The 17,598-nt window shown below is 41.1% G+C and overlaps 1 protein-coding gene across 13 annotated transcripts in view; it reads right to left on the bottom strand.

Annotated features, from left to right (window-relative positions):
* The window catches only part of R3hdm2 (R3H domain containing 2), a 124,151-nt gene that overhangs the window by 104,311 nt on the left and 2,242 nt on the right, over positions 1-17,598 (bottom strand). For 12 of the 13 annotated variants that reach the window (XM_085683313.2, XM_085683312.2, XM_085683314.2 and 9 more), the window contains exons 2-3: positions 9,876-9,982; positions 6,791-6,940 (exon numbers count right to left, since the gene is read on the bottom strand). The gene's annotated coding sequence lies outside the window, so the exon portion shown is untranslated. The remainder of the gene's footprint in view (positions 1-6,790; positions 6,941-9,875; positions 9,983-17,598) is intronic. The other variant, XM_085683311.2, reaches the window with a different exon arrangement.

Raw genomic sequence — 17,598 nt, 5'->3', positions numbered from 1 at the left:
AGGCAATGTAAAAGAAAAATCACAGTAAGGTGCTGGGCTTGGTAGTGCAGACCTGCACTCCTAGCTCTCAGAAGGAACATGCAAGAGAGACCAAATTTAATAACAGTCTGAACTACAGAACAAGTTCCAGGCTACTCTGGAATCCAAGGAAAAGGCTTATTTCAAAACTCCATAGGCTAGAGATGCAGCTTAATGCTAGAGTACTTGCTACCATGTGAACTGTCACAGGTTTGTAATCAACCACTATACGTAGCACTTTACCATTAATGGGAACAAACTGAAAACTTGGTAATACTGAGGGGATAGTTTAGCGATCCTTCTACCTCAGCTTCCTGGATGCTGGAATTACAGGCATGTATTAACAAAGCATCACCTCTACCATTAGGTACAAGAAGTAGTTCCAGCAAGTAATTCTAATTAGCTGGGCCCAACTATTCAGAACATGGGAGCCTGAGCGAAGCCATCCTGATCAGAGTGAAATCAGTCAGCCTGGGCAAGTGTGCTGGCTAGTTATATGGCCAGATCTACAGAGGGAGTTCCAGGACAGCCATGGCTACACAGAAAAACCCTGTCTCAAAATCAAAACAAAACAAAAAGTTCAGTAGTTCAAGCAAAACCACTCTACAGTCATAGCATTTACTGGAGTGGAATAAACAACATCATCTATACCAAACTACCTGCATCACACACTTGGACTGCAGCAAAGGGCGTTTCTTTTAAAATTTAAGTGAGCTCGTTTGATATTCTCCTTGAATTTAAATTTCCTCCCCTATTAAACAGATGCAATATAATTTCCAACCACACAGTGTTATGTGAGGATTAAGTGAGAATGCCCAGTGTAATGCTTAGCTTGCGGCCTGGAGTACAGAAACTGTTTCATGGTGTGGGAAGTACTTCTGTATATGTGTTGCTTTTATTGGCTAATGGATAAAGCTGCTTCGGCCTATGGCAGGGCAGAATATAGCCAGGCTGAAAGACAGATAGAGAGAATAGGCAGAGTCAAAGAGATGCCATGTAGCTGCCAAATGAGAAATATGACCAGAACCTTTACCAGTAGGCCACAGCCTCGTGGCGATACACAGATAAATAGAAATGGGTTAATTTGAGATGTAAAAAACTAGCTAGAAAAAAGCGTGAATCACCGGCCAAACAGTGTTGTAATTAATACAGTTTCTGTGTAATTATTTGGGTCTGGGTGGCCAGGAAACAAACGAGCAGTTTCTGTTTGCAGCTTCATACATTTTGACTGTTATTACCAGAAGAAATGCACAGTTCCCATGAGTCCAGTGCTGGGATGGCATCTCATTTAAGAAAGAAGTTTAACCTCAAATAAATAAATAACCAAAAGTTAAAAGCAATGTTAAATATTAACACATTGAGACCTCATGGACAATAAAGTGGTACAGTTCAAGACCCACAGTGGCACCTTTTGTGTCTTTTGCGTGCATTTTTTATAACCTGGATCCTTGTCCTAACTGCAAATCACCTGGATTTTCAACTCTGGTCATCTCTAAATCTGGGCTGTGATAGCTACTATATGAGACTCAGTCACTGTACAACAGACACTGTCAAGTCACCCAGGGCTTTAGTGTTCTTCCTAAAAGACTAACAGTGACATCCTAGCCGCGCACAAAATTCTTCTTTACTTCAGATAACAACACTGTTAAAGCGCACACCTTTAATCCCAGCACTCAGGAGACAGAGACAGGTGAATCTCAGTGAGTTCAAGGCCAGACTGGTCTATATAATGAGTTCCAGGACAACCAGGACTGTTAGAGAAACCTTGTCTTGGAAAAGAAAAAACAAAACAAAACAAACAAACAAACCTACTGTCTGCTCAAGACAGTTACAGCCTAGGTACACCTTCTTCTGCTACTGGGTCTTCCTTCTATGCCTTTACTTGGAAACTTGACCATCACCCCAAAAAAGTTACTTCAGGCCCATAATTAGCAACTCCAAATGAATGATTAGTCATAGAAAAGCTAGAAGAGAGCCCATAAAAAGACCAAAGTGTTAACATGAGTAATTACCAATGTGGCATAGGGTAAACTGGGGAACAGGTGATGTGTTATGGTGGTGAACTGGAAAACAGTTTCACAGTCAAAACATCAATTCCTGGCCATGTTAAGAAATCACGGAAAAATCCTTCATCCTTTGACCCAAAATGCTTTATTCCAACAATAACTATAAAAAGAAAGGTGAGCAGGGAGAGTACCTCAGCATGATGTCATATGCCTGTAATCCCAGAAAGATCCTATCTTAAAAATATATATAATTTTGGGTTGGAGAGACAGCTCAGAGGTTAAGAGCACTGACTGCGCTTCCAGAGGTCCTGAGTTCAATTCCCAGTAACCACATGGTGGCTCATAGCCATCTATAATGAGATCTGGTGCCCTCTTCTGGCCTGCAGGCATACATGGAAGGAATGTTGTATACATAACAAATGAATAACTCTTAAGATTGTGTACATTCAGAACATTCATAGCTTTACTGATGAAGAATAAATTAATAAAATCATTTTGGAAAACTGACAATACTTACTAATGCTAAATATACATACAGACTATAACCTAACAACATTCCAAGGTATAGATAACCATTGGAAGTGACTGGCTCACAAAACAAGAATGTTATACAACATGTACAACAATAATCCTAATAATATTGTTCATAATAATCCAAACTAGAAACCAACAACTATATAGAAAAAAAAAGGCATGGATACACAATATACTATTATAAAGCAATGATAAAGAAAACACCATTGCTATATGTAACTATATTAATATCAAAGACAATGTTGAAAAACTACAACAAAACAGGATATCTGGTTCTATTAACATGAAATTTAAAAGCAGGTGAAACTATGCCAGGCAGTGGTGGCGCAAGCCTTTAATCCCAGCACTCAGGAGGCTGAGGCAGGTGGATCACTGTGAGTTCGAGGCCTATGTGGTCTACAGACTGAGTTCCAGGACAGCCAGGACTTCACAAAGAAAATCTGTCTCAAAAAACCAAAAGTAAGTAAGTGAATAAAATCATTCATTGATTTTTCACTAGCCAGAGAATATTTGTACACTGCTCAGCAAGTTGCTTTTGTGATCTCACCTCTAACTTTTTTCTCATGATGAGTTTCTAACCATGAGTTTAGAAATAAGCTATGTGTGGCCAACTTTTTTTTTCTAAAGATTTACTTATTATGTATACAGTATTCTGTCTGTCTGTATGCTTGCAGGACAGAAGAGGGCACTAGACCTCATTATAGATGGCTGTGAGTCACCATGTGGTTGCTGGGAATTGAACTCAGGACCTCTGGAAGCGCAGTCAGTGCTCTTAACCTCTGAGCTGTCTCTCCAACCCTGTGTGGTCAACTTTAGCACTACACTTTTATGCCAGAAATAGTGGCACGCACCTTTTATCCCATCACCTGGGCAGAGACAGGCAGATCTCTGCTTTTTATCTCACCTCAATATCTCTGAATATATAACACATCCTCTATCTGGAACATTTTGGAAAAAAATTGAGGTCTCAGGAGACTTACGAAGTAAAGCAGTTTCACAGGAAGACTAAGATGGTATTTGCACTTACTGTCTTGGTAGTGTTGGGGCTTGAAACCAAGGCTTGTGCATGTTGCATAAGCTCTTTACCACTTAAGCATTTTGGTTTCAGGTTCATTTATTTTATGCATGTGTGTTTTCCTGCATGTATGTATGTGCACCATGTGTGTGTCAGGTGCCTGGGAAGAGCAACAAATGTTCTTGAATTGCTGAACTATGTCTCCAGACTCCTATTGAAATATTTCACCAGCTCTCCTTCTATTTTTAATTTTGTCAAGGTAGGAACACTAATCAAAATCTAACAGTAGAGCTGGGGAAGGAGCTCAGTGGCAAACCATTTGCTACACCTCAAAAACAAAACAAAAACAGCCATGGCCACACATCCCTGTAATTCAAGCACTGGAGTTGAAAGCAGGAGGTTATCTCAAGGTCAGCCTGGGCTACATAACGAGACCAATAGCAAAGGTATGGCATTAGCTCAGCAGGCAGAGTGCTTTCTTAGCACTCACAAAGCCTGGTGTGGTGGGGCATGCCTGCCATTCCGGCACTAGGGAAACAGACACCTCTGTGGTGGGGACATGCCTGCCATTCCAGCACTGGGGACACAGATGTGGAAGTAGGAGAATTAGAAAGAAGTTCAAGATATAATACATAATTCTCAGCTATATATAATAAATCCAGAGACAGACTGGGCTACATGAGACCTTGTCTTAAAAAAGACAAAAATTATTAGTAGTATTTTTACGTCTTTATACTTTCAACCTAAAAAAACTAGAATCTCTCACTAGAATGTCTAAGAAATAAAAATTAAATCAGGATAGTTGGTGGTAAAGTACTTGATATGATATAGAAGGTTCTCAGTTCAAGTCCTAGCACAACTGATATTAAAAATAAAAAAGAATGCCCATAGTGAAATAGTAAAAATTAATAATATTATAGTCACTTCTCGATATCCCCATCCTCCACATCAACTCTTCTAGCTCCTACAGATAATCAAACCTCAATACACTCAGTAAGTGGTATATTTGCATATGCTCTGTGTATCTGTACTGGGGAGGGGGTGAAAACTTAGGGTCTTGTTATAGAACTCAGACTGGCTTCTCTGGTAGTTTGAAAGAACACAGTCCACAAAGGGAGTGGCACTAAAGGAGGGGTGGCCTGGGAGAAATGTGTCACTGTGAGGTCTACACATAAGCTACACCCAGTGAGACAGATCACTTCCTTGCCTGCGGGAACAAGATATAGCTCCTTCTCCACTCTCAGCTCCTTCTCTAGGACCATGTCTGCCTGTACGCCATCATCACCCACCATGACGACAATGGACTAAACCTCTGAAACTGTAAGTCACCCCATTAAATGTCTTCCTTTGTAAAAGGTTTTGTGGTTATGGTGTCTCTTCACAGCAATAGAAGCCCCAACAAAGGCAGCTTCACATTCTCCTGAATGTTCAGTCTTCTAAATGCTGGGATATATATGCACCAGCACACTCAGCATACCTAGATACCACAGTCATTTCTACGTTATACCTAATACTACGTAGACAGTTGTAATATGTAGGGATATTCTGTTTATGTTTTAACAAATAAAGTTTGCCTGAAGATCAGAGTGCAGAGCTAAGACACTAGAGGCCAGGGAGTAGTGGCGCACACCTTTAATCCCAGGACTCAAAAGACAGAAGCAGAGTGATCTTTGTTAGTTTAAGGCCACCATGAGCTACACGAGATTGAATCTGTCTAAAAGAGAAACAGAGCTCACACAAAGGTGATCCCAGCACTTGAGATCCCGTTCCTTTAATTCCAACACTACGGAGGTGGAGAAAGAAGTGATATGGCTGGGCAGAGAGAGAAATATAAGGCACAAGTAGACGGGAGGTAGTGCAGTCTGAAGTTTGGTGGAGACAGTTGCACTCTGAGGAAACAGTCTGAGGACAGGATCTCCCCTTTGGTCTGAGCATTGGTAGAGGTAAAAGGTCTCTCTAGTGGCTGGCTGCTTTGCTTGTCTGATCCTTCAGCATTAACCCCTTATCTGACTCTGGTCAGATTTTTTTTTATTATTAAGACCAATTAGAATTCATGCTACAGTTATACTATATTGATTACAAGATAATGAGGGGGAATGTCTATACATGTTTCATACAGCTGCAGTTATTTTTCTGATTTTTTTTTAAAGATTTATTTATTTATTATGTATACAACATTCCTTCCATGATGCTTACATGCCAGAAGAGGGCACCAGCTCTCATTATAGATGGCTGTGAGCCACCATGTGGTTGCTGGGAATTGAACTCAGGACCTCTGGGAGAGCAGTCAGTGTTCTTAACCACTGAGCCATCTCTCCAGCCCCGATTTTTTTTTTTTTTAACAGTCAGTGTCTCATCATGTAGCTTTGGTTAGCCTGAAACTCTTGTGTATAGAACCAGGCTAGCAAATCCACAGAGATTCCCACCTGCCTCTTCAATCCCAGTGCTGGGATTGAAGGTGTGCTCTACCTGGCCTCTTTCCTGAATATGTTTAACTGTATTTGGCTGAAACCACAAATGTGGAGCTCACAGCTAAGAAAGTTGACTATAATTCCTGTCCTTCAGTTCATGTACTGTCCCCGTCTTCCCGCTGCTTTAGTCAGTGTCCTACTCTATAGCCCAAGCAAATCTTCCTGCCTCAGCCTCCCAAGCACTGGGATTATCGGCATAAACCATCAAATCACATCAAACATATTCATGCCTTTTTAAAAAAATGCTTTATTTATTTAATGTATGAGTGTTTTGCTTGTGCATATGTCTGTGAGTGTTATGCCTGGTACTTGCAGAAATCAGAAGAGGGTGCTGGACTCTGTGGAACTTATGGACACTTGCCAACTTTCATGTGGGCACTGGGAATGAAATCCTGATACTCTGCAAGAACGAGTGTTCTACAGTTGTTGTTTTTGTTTGGTTTGGTTTGGTTTTTTGAGACAGGGCTTCTCTGTGTAGTCCTAGCTGTCCTGGAACTTGCTCTGTAGACCAGGCTGGCCTCAAACTCAGATCCACCCGCCTCTGCCTCCCAAATGCTGGGATTAAAAGTGTGCACTACCACCACCTGGTTAGAACAAGTGCTCTTAACTCCTGACCTATCTCTCCAGCTCACATTTATGTCTTTACTGCTCTTCTTGACAGAATAGTAAATATAAAATACTTCTGCTACACACACACACACACACACACACACACACACACTTTTCTACATCACATATATACTCACATATGAACTGGGTCAAACATTTGGAAGGGCTGCATCATTCAGTGAATCAATACTTGTCAATCTGGGCCAGTGGTGTTGGTGCACACTTCTAATCCCAGCACTTGGGGAAGAGAGGCAGGCAGATCTCTGTGAGTCTGAAGCCAACCTGATCTACACAGAGAATTCCAGGTCAGACAAGGATATACAGTGAGACTTTGTCTCAAAAGGAAAAAGTTGTCAGCCGACCAATTCATAATATTTCCAACTCATTCATGGGTAAAGATCTATTCAGTTTACCAAATATAGTACCTAGATTGAAGCTAGAACCGTGTACCTATAGAACTACATTCCCAAACGTATGAATAAATTTTAATGACACCAAGGACAAAACTCCACTAATGCTTTCAGACTCAACAATGCACCCTCAGGCACATGCCCATAACCCCAACACTACAGAGGCCAAAGGAGGACGATCTTAAGTGTAAGCAGTACAGGAGTCTAAGGCCAACATGAACCAGACGGCAGAACCTTGTCTCACAAAAACTCAGGAGGGGAGAAGGAAGGGGAGAAGGCTGAGGGAGGGAGCAGAGAAGTACCATTTATCCACTACACTATACCAGGCATAGCATCAAGGAAAAACGTCCATAATAAATGAAGGAGGTACTAAAACACAACTTCTTTCAACTATGTCTTTGGGGCTGGATTTTCATCATAGACTTCAACAAAAGAATCTGTTTTCTATTAAGTTATATATTATAGATTTCAAAAAATGTAAAACAAGGGTAGGAATACAGTTCAATGGTAGTGCTTCCCTAGTACATGTCTCTAAATTTGATTCTTAGTACCAAAATAAATAATAATAATAATGCCTGCCTTTTTCAGTGAACTGCTTTGAAAGTTGCTTTATGATTTTTGGAACTGGAGAGGTACCTCAGTGGGTAAAATAGCTACTGTACAAACATGAGTATATGAGTTCAGACATATAATACAGGCATAGTCATACATATCTAAATTTCAATACTGGAGTCAGCAATTCAGAGACAGGCAGACACTGGGCACTTGCTAGCCTTATAGTTGAAACAGTGAGCTCCACACTCAGTGAGACGCTGCCTCAAAAAAAAAAAAATGTGGAAAACAATATAAATAATTTTAAAAATAGAACGGGCAGATGGGAGTTGGAGAGGTGGCTCAGCCATTAAGAATGTTTGTTACTCTTGGAGCTGGAGAGATGATTCAGTGGTTAAGAGCACTAGTTGCTCTTCAAAGGACCCAGGTTCAATTCCCAGCACCCATACAGCAGCTCACAACTGTCTGTAACTCCAATTCCACGCAATCTGACACCCTCACATGAATGCACATAAAATAAAGTCTGGGGGGGGGGGGAAAGAATGCTTGTTACTCTTGCAGAGAACTCAAGTTTGACTCTTAAACCCCACATCAGGGGGGCTGGAGAGATGGCTCAGCCGTTAAGAGCACTGCCTGCTGTTAAGAGCACTGCTTTCTGAGTTCAATTCCCAGCAACCACATGGTGGCTCACAACCATCTGTAGTAACATCTGGTGCCCTCTTCTGGCCTGCAGAACACTGTATACACAATGAATAAATAAATCTTAAAAAAAAAAACAAAAAACCCCACATCAGGTGGCTCATAAGAGTATATATGCCAGCTCCAAGGGAATCAGCCCCTCTTCTAGTCTCCTCAAGTACCTACATGCATGTTTTCATGAGCACACACAGACACATAAATAAAACAAATCCTAAAAGCAAAAAGGTAGAATAGAGAACACTCAATGTTGACCTCTGGCCTCCTCCAGATTTGCATGCACAGGTACACGCATCCTTATGCATACATGTACACACAAAGTTATAGATATTATCAAAATATAAGGAATATATTGTTGTATTTGATGAATATTTAAATTGTTCACTTAGTTTTAATCCTTAATAAACTTGATAAATATAACACATAAGTCAAAGTTCCTTATTGTCCATTATAGAGTTCTGGTTTGTTTTATATTTGTACCTCTTTTTTTTTCCAAAATAATTTATTCTTTTTCATATATATTTATGTTTTGCCTGCATGTGTGCCTATACACCATGTCCATGCACTGCCTGCAGGGACCTGAAGGAATCATATCCCCAGGAACCAGAGTTATAAACTATTGTGAGCAACCACTGAGTGCTAGGAATGAAACCTGGGTCTTCTGGAGCAGCAAGCAATTGTGTGTGTCTGCCTGCGTGAATGTGTTGGATCCTGAGAACTGGAGTTTTAGACAGTTGTGATCTGCCATATGGGTGCTGGGAATCGAACATGAGTCCTCTGGAAGAGCAACCAGTGCACACAACCGATGAACCATCTCTCCAGCCCCATAATAACTTTTAAAAGAATAAAAAGGGTCTAGCCAATGGTGGTGCACACCTTTAATCCCAGCACTCAGGAGGCAGAGGCAGGCGGATCTCTTCAAGGTCAGCCTGGTTTACAAAAAGAGTTCCAGTACAGGCTCCAAAGCTACAGAAAAACCCTGTCTCAAAAAACCAAAACAAAGAAAGAAAGAAAGAAAGAAAGAAAGAAAGAAAGAAAGAAAGAAGAAAGAGAGAAAGAGAGAGAGAAGAGAGAAAGAGAGAAAGAGAGAAAGAGAGAAAGAGAGAAAGAAAAGAAAAAAAGAGTAAAAAAAAACCTTATTTTTAATTTTTTTTACATTTCATCACGTGTATAAATTTAGAATCTCAGTAACACAACATTCTATTTATATTAATCTTTCTCCTCAGTTTATGAATTTTTATACTTTCAAATATTCCCAGAATTTCTTACTATGCAGTAATAGAATTACTTTTTCTACTACCAAATGATGCATTAAACATATTTATTATAAGTGATACTGTATTCTATTTTAAATTATATTTAACTACAATTGTTTACTCAAAGTGCTCACTCCTTAGAGCTGCCTTATGCTGACATAGCGCACATGTAGATCTCCACATTTCATCAACAGCTAGCTACGTGTACACAGAAAATTTCTGCTCGAACTATCTATTAACCTTAATCTAAGCTCACAAAATAATGCAAGCATCATCATTTACCCATAAGGCCCCAGTGTCCTGCTCACCTGACTTGTAGCACAGTTAAGCTGGCTCATCCATCCAGGTGAAGTACCTGTATCAAGTAGGACTTTGCGACCCCAAGGAAGGACAGTGGTAGCCGCTGGTGATTCACCTGAGGAGAAGAAAAAAATCTTTTACCACATTGAGCCAAGGCCCTAGGAAGCTTTCAGAAACATGGCAGTGAAATGAAATTCTCGGAACAGTTCTGACTTTCTGGTCTCTGTGTCTTAGTTAAGTGATGCGGGTGACAGCACAGGAATCACTTTGAAGGCGCCTATAGTCTTTCTTTCTCTGAAAAGTTGAGCACTGTCTATTAACTATAAAATCCTCAGAGATTTCAATTCTACAGAGGCTCTACAGAGTTCTAAATTTAGCCAAGCAAGAGAAATAGTTGGAAGATATGCAATTCATTTTAATATCTGTGTTTTTATGTTGCCAGGCAGTTAATTTCTTTTATAATGTTAACAGCCAACCACATGAAGGGGAAGAAATACACATGCCTTATAATCAACTGACAGGTTAGTAATCGTGTTAAATAAAATACTGAGTCAGGTGTTGTGGCCCACACCCAACACTTGGGAGGCTGAGGCAGGAAGAAACTTCCAGATCAAAACAAGCTACATGAGACCATGTCTGCTAAGAGCACTGGCTGCTATTCCAGAGGACCCAGATTTGATTCCCAGAAACCACACGGTAACATACAACCATCTAATGTTCTCTTCTGGCCTCCACAGTACCAAGGCACACAAGTGGTGCAGACATACATGTAAGTGAAACACCCATACACATAGAATAAAAATAGAATAAAACTTAAAAGAAAATGGTATCTGTAACTTCAACGCAGGACAGCCAGAGCTATACAAAGAAACTCTGCCTCGGAAAAAGAGTAAGAATTTGTTTTTGCCTTTGTATGTCACCACCAACACAGGGGTATACTGGTCACTTTTCTGTGGCTGTTATAAAACACCATGACCAAATGCCATTTACGGGGAGGGAAAACCCACTACAGGGCCAGCCCTCTTTCCCAAGTCATCAGAGTTGTTTAGAATTCACTTACTCCTGTGAAGTAATTTAGTTTGGATACTTCATTGCTTACGTACACCTAGGAACCCACAGCTCTGCAATTCACCCTCTTCACCCCATCAAAACAAAAAAGAGCTGATCAAATGAGAACAGTACGAACAGACAGTCAGGAATAAGAAGCAATCTCCCTGTGGAGGAACTACTCCCCATTAGAGGAATCAGGGTTCTTTCACAAGGGATTAACTCCAGGCCTGGGGCAAGTGAAGGACAAAGTACAGGGAGTACTGAAATCCCAATGGTGAGTGACGAAAGAACAGAGAATCCCCCCTCCGAAGCTCCAACTTCAGAGAATAACTTAGAAACTGAGAATAATTTATTCTTATTCTTAAACCAGGTTTACAGTTTATGTATTTATAGGGGCACACATCCTGGCATGACCAATATTTGGAGACAGAGAATAACTTGGAAGAGTTGGTTGGCTCTTTCCTTCCACCATGTAAATTTCAGGGACTAAACACAGGTTATTGGACATGTCAACAAGTTCCTTTACCTACTGAACTATTTTCTTGGCCAAATTTTATTGTTCTTTTAAAGAGTTTTTCATTTTATTTCTAATTATGTGTGTATGTGAACAAGAGTGTTATTGGTGTCTCTCAGTCTCACTGTTAAGTTCAATCACCTGGGGCTGGAGTTACAGGCTGTTATGCGTAGTCTTACAAGGGTGCTCACTCTTAACTGCTAAACCATCTCTTCAGCTCCAAATGTTATTTTATTTTTAATAGTCAATACTGTTAGTACTTTTAACACTGACAACTAGGAACTACAAATTATTGATTTTAGGAGGAAAATAGTGTCTGTATGCACCAATGTGTGTGTGTTTGTGTGTATTTGGTGGAGTTGTACACACACACATGCGTATGTGTATGGAAGCCCAGAGGAAAACCTTGGGTAACCATTGGTACTAGTTATTTTTAGGCACAGTCTCTCACAGATACACTTGCATACACATGCATATACTACACACACAGTAAGAAAACAAAAGAAAAATATCAACACTATAGTACTCTCCAAAACAAAACAGAGAAGGGGTATTCTATAAAAACAATTCTAGCTAGTAAATGTAAGGGGAATGAGAAAATCTGAAAATTAACATCTTGAAATCACCAATTTTAATGAAAGTTTCAAATAAGACATCAATGGATGCCAAGAACACTGCACAAAGGGGACTTGTTATTCCAGTACTTGGAGGCAGTTGCAGGAGGTTGAGGGATTTGCAGTCATTCTCTATTACACAGTCAGTCTGAGAGCAGTATGGGCTACAACATAAAATCCTGTCTCAAAACAACAACAAAATGCTACTAAAAAAAACAAGAATCAGGCTGGAGAGATGGTTCAGAGGTTAAAAGAGCACTGGCTGCTCTTCCAGAGGTCCTGAGTTCAATTCCCAGCAACAATAGGGTGTCTCACAACCATCTGTTATGAGATCTGGTGCCCTCTTCTGGCCTGCAGACATGCATACACACAGGACACTATATACATAATAAACAAATAAAAACAAGAATCATAAATTGTAAAATAGCCAGCTTACATAGTGAAGTTCTATTAGGAGAGAAAAATATAAATGAATAAATAGGAGCTATCAATAAAACAGGCGAGGCTAACCTGTACCAACTGAGCTATATTGCTATCTCCTATTTATTCGTTCATATTCACCTGACCGAACTGAATATCACCATGTAAGCACCACGTCTGGCTCCTTTGCACTACATAAAAGAACTGGTGGTAGCATATGCATATAATCCCAGCACTCCAGAAGCAAAGGCAGGATGATCTAGAGTTCAAGGATAAAACTCAGCCACATATCAAGTTGCAGGCCAAGTACTAACCAGGCCCTAGATCAGACAAGATCAGGGTGGTATGACCATCCATTGCTGGTATTAAAGGTGCATAACAGGCAGCCTTAAACTTTTTAACATAGACACTGGTATAACACTAAGGCTCATTTGAGGGTTTGGGGGGAGGATGCTTTTTTTTTTTAAAAAAAAAAAATCTATTCTGTGGGGGGAAACAATTCCATGAAGTCAGCTTTCTGTACCTACAATTAGGTGGATTCCAGGAATCAAACTCAGGTTCTCAGACATTACCTGTTGGGCCAAGTTGCTTGCCCTAATCAAACTTTTTACAGAGACAAAGGTGCTTTGAGGATTATGAAATACAGTTTTTGATTATTACTAACAATAAATTTCAGGTCTGGGGATATAGTTCAGTTGGCATAGCATGCTTGAAGCCCTGGGTTCAAGGTCTTAGTAACTCATGGTTACAACCTCATTACTTGAGAAGCAGATGTAGGATGATCAGAACTTGCAGGTTATCCTTGGCTACATAGCAAATTTGAGGTTAGTCTGAGCTACATGATAAGATGTCTCAAAAATAATAATAATGGGGACCAGCAAGATGATGTAGCAGGTAAATGCATTTGACAATGTGAGTTGTGTTCCCAGAACCCACGTAAAGGAGGATGGTAACCAGCCCTCCCTGTTACTCTCTACCTCCAAACACAACCACGGCACACATACACTACCACACACACCCCACACATGTCTTACACACACAATAAATAATAACAAGTTGTAGCAAAAGTGGTATCATGATATAAAACATACCAATATACCAAAATTGCCACCACAAAAGCAGTTAATGAAGATAAAACCACTTCTTCTATATATTATATTAGAACTAGGCAGATACAGCAGCACACAGTCCTGTAATCCCAGCACCCAGGAGGCTGAGGCAGAAGGACCAAGGCTAGTCAGAGCTACACAGAGAAATGTCTCCAAACAAACAAATCTGAGCTGCATTCTTATTTCCAAAATTAACAGATTTTGTCTGATTTTCTTTAAGTGTAAATACGTCAAGGAAACTCAAAGCAAAGGCTAAATTAAGAAAATTTTCAGACAGGCAATGGTGGTGCACGCCTTTAATCCCAACACTCCAGGAGGCAGGAGCAGGCGGATCTCTGTGAGTTCAAGGCCAACCTGATCTACAAGAGTTAATTCCAGGACAAGCTCCACAGCTACAGAGAAACCCTGTCTCGAAAAACCAAAAAGAAAGAAAGAAAAAAAATTTCGTACCTGCTTATAAAGAAAAAAATAAATAAATAAAGTCACATAAGAGTTACAGGAGTTAGATGGCTCAGCTCTTCCAGAGGACCCAGGTTCAATTCCCAACATCCATATGGCAGCTCACAACTGTCTGTAACTCCAAGATCTGATACCCTCACACAGGCAAACATGCAGGCAAAACACCAGTACACATTAAATAAAAAGGAATTTTTAAAATGTGCTGAATTATAAAAATAAGTCGCATCTAATAAAAGAACTAAAGAGAGCACCTGGAATGGCGAGGGAGGGCAGCCAGGACAATGCCACACTGCTAAAGCAGCAGCCAGACTAGGCCATCAAGTGCAGTGTTTTCTACAGAGGGTGAGAAGGATATAGCTCAAGGAAAATACTCAGCCACTGGCTATGAAGGTCTAAAATTCACCAACTGGACTCATGTACACATCTTGAAGCTGTGAATCTGGCTACATTTCCGGCTTCTGAGGTGGTGACACACTCCACGGAAGGACAAAGTCCCTTAGACTCACTCTCCTTTCTCTCTGATTTTCTGAGACAGGGACTCAACACTGTAGTCTAGGGCAGCTTCAGACTTACTCATCCTCCTGCTCTTCCTTCTGAGTACTAGAAGGGCAGCTGTGCATCTGCCCTCACGGCTGCCTTCTTAACTCATCTCTGAAAAGCAGCACAGAAAAGCTCATAAGTTTCCAGCACCCATACATGGTGGCTCACAACCACAGGCAGTTCCAGCTCCAGGGTACAGGATGCCCTCTCCTGGCCTCCACAGGGCATAAACTGGTACATAAATATAAACATGCATAGACATAATTTTGAAATGAAATAAATCTTTGCCTGGGAGTGGTGGTGCATGGCTTTAATTTCAGCATTCAGGAGGCAAAGGCAGGCAGGCAGACCTCTGTGAGTTCCAGGCCAGCCTAGACTACAAAGTATCAGGTTAGCCAGGGCTACATAGTAGAGAACTGTATCAAGAAAATAAAACCTTAGAAGAAAAATCAGATAATTGTACAAAATTCTCTGTAGGGATATTTTGTTTATGTTTTAACAAATAAAGCTTACCTGAACATCAGAGTGCAGAACTAAGCCACTAGAGAATAGGCAATGGTGGCACACACTTTTAATCCCAGCACCCAGAAGACAGAGACAGTGGATCTCTGTTTGTTCAAGGCCACCCTGGGCTACACAAAATTGAATCTGTCAACCAGGTAGTGGTGGCACAGGCCTTTAATCCCAGTACTAGGGAGGCAGAGACAAGTGGATCTCTGTGAGTTCAAGGCCAGCCTTGTCCTTAGAGAAACTCTGTCTTGAAAAACGAAGAGAGAGAGAGACAGAGACAGAGACAGAAGCTATCTAAAAGAGAAACAGTGCTCATACAAAGGTGATCACAGCATTTGGGATCCCACACCTTTAAATCCAGCACTAGGAAGGTGGAGACAGAAGTGATATGGCTGAGGGAGAGAAAAATATAAGGCAGGAGGAAATAGGAGCCCAGTGCAGTCTGAGGTTTGGTGGAGACAGATACAATGGAGTCTGTCTGAGGACCACCCCTTCTGTCTGAACACTGGTAGAGGTAAGAACTCTCTAGTGGCTGGCCTCTCTGCTCCTCTGATCTTCAGCACTAACCCCTACATCTGACTCTGGGTTTTATTATTCAGACCAAGTAGAATTCGCGCTACACTTCTCTCCTTGGGACCTACCAGGACAACATAACCAAAACAACACTTTCTTTCTTCTTCAAAAATCTACCTTTTGTTGAGCCAGTGAGACGGCTCAAGAGGCAATGGCACTTGTCTCAGAACCCTGACAGCCGAGTTCAGTCCCTGGAACCCATGTTAAGGTGGAGAGAATCCACTACACAGAAAGCTGTTCTCTAATGTCCACACACACATACCTTGGCAAATGTGCCCAGGTTTATATTTATCCTCTCTTTGTATACACACACACACATAAACGTTCAAAAATATTTTTTAACTCCACCTTTTCCTTAAAATGTATGCATTCATGAAGAGAGCTGGCACAATAAGGAACATGTTCATTCAGAAGCTACCTGCACATAAGCATTGTCAGCACCTATTTAGCTATGACATAGAAATGTGTAAGTGTCTCTGGGGCTGGAGAAAAACTTACTAGAAGTTTGGAAGACACTGTTACCCATTTGTCTAAGTTATTAAAAATTATTTATAAAACAAAATGACTAATAGGTCAGGGTGGTGGTTCGCACCTGTTATCCTAGCACCAAGGGAGCTGAAGAAGGAGGACCTTTGTGAGATGGTCTTCCCAGGTCAGCCTGGGCTGTGCAGTGAGACCTTCTCAAAAACAAAACAGGGTGAGGCCCGAAGAGATGCATAGGTGGTTAAGAGCAAGCACTGACCTTACAAAGACCTGAGTTCAGCCCCCAGCACCCACAGTGGGCAGCTCACAACTACCGATAGTCCCAATTCCAGGGAGATCTGACATCTCTGGGCTTCACTCGGGTGTACATACCCAGACAGGCACACCTCAGGTAGCCCATGCTGGACTGGAACCCACTAAGTAAGAGAACTCTGAACTCCTGATTGTCTAGACATATGCCAGGAGATCTTTTACCTGGCACACTTCTGCTGATGTTACTTGTATATTAACATTAGAACCAGATCTAGTCAAATGCTTACTAGATCCCCGTTCTTTCTCCTCAAACAAGTCGCTCTCTCATGGACATCCCAGCTTTCAATGTCCTGGCAAATATTTCTTTTTTGGAGTTTTTTTGTTTTTGTTTTTTTTTGAGCCAGGGTTTGGTTCTGGCTGTCCTGGGACTTTCTTAGACCAAGCTGGCCTTGAACTCACAGAGCTCTGCCTGCCTCTGCCTCCCAAGTACTGGAATTAAAGAAGTGTGCTAAACCCTGGCAAATATTTAAACCAAAACCTTTGCCATCACGTTCCTACAAAGTGCTTTTAAAAACCACCTCATCCTTTGCCTTCCTGAACTGAAGAGTATCCAAGGACTGCCCCAGAGAGGATCTCACCCAGACCACTCCAGCCAGCTCAGAGAAGGTGACCAAGAAGCAAAAGAAACAATGAAGCAGCCTGGAAGTGATGGTGCAGGCCCAACCCAGCACTTTGGAGGCAGAGACTAGCCACACAAAAGATCTCACAATCCCTTCTGTTCTCTGCCAAACAGAAAATATTCCAAGAGGTGACAGGAGAAAAATATTATCTTCCAATGAATATCTTACAAAATTCCAGAAATTTACCACAAAGAAAGAGCTCAAGAATACAGCCAGGTTAGAGTGGTCCTTGCCTGTAACTCCAGCTGTTTGGGAGGCTGAAACTGGGTGATCACTGGAGCCTAGGAGTTCCAGGGCAGATTGGGCACCATCAAGCCCTCTTACCTAGTCAGTCAATAAACAGTCTGTCGAGAACTGACTACACATCCAATTGCAAAAGTGATGAGGACAGAGCAACTCATAGAAGAAAAAAAGACAATCTTTCCTACTGAAGTTTTTTTTTAACAGGAAAGATTAAAACTTACAGAAAATAACCAGGCACCAAGCAAGAGTCACACAAATCCTTTGCAATTCAGATAGCTAAGGAA

Source organism: Myodes glareolus, chromosome 26 (genome assembly GCF_982192425.1).
Source record: "Myodes glareolus chromosome 26, mMyoGla1.1, whole genome shotgun sequence".
Classification (NCBI taxonomy): domain Eukaryota; kingdom Metazoa; phylum Chordata; class Mammalia; order Rodentia; family Cricetidae; genus Myodes; species Myodes glareolus.
Note: the sequence above shows the minus strand (reverse complement) of the source record. Positions and strands in the feature narration are given on the sequence as shown.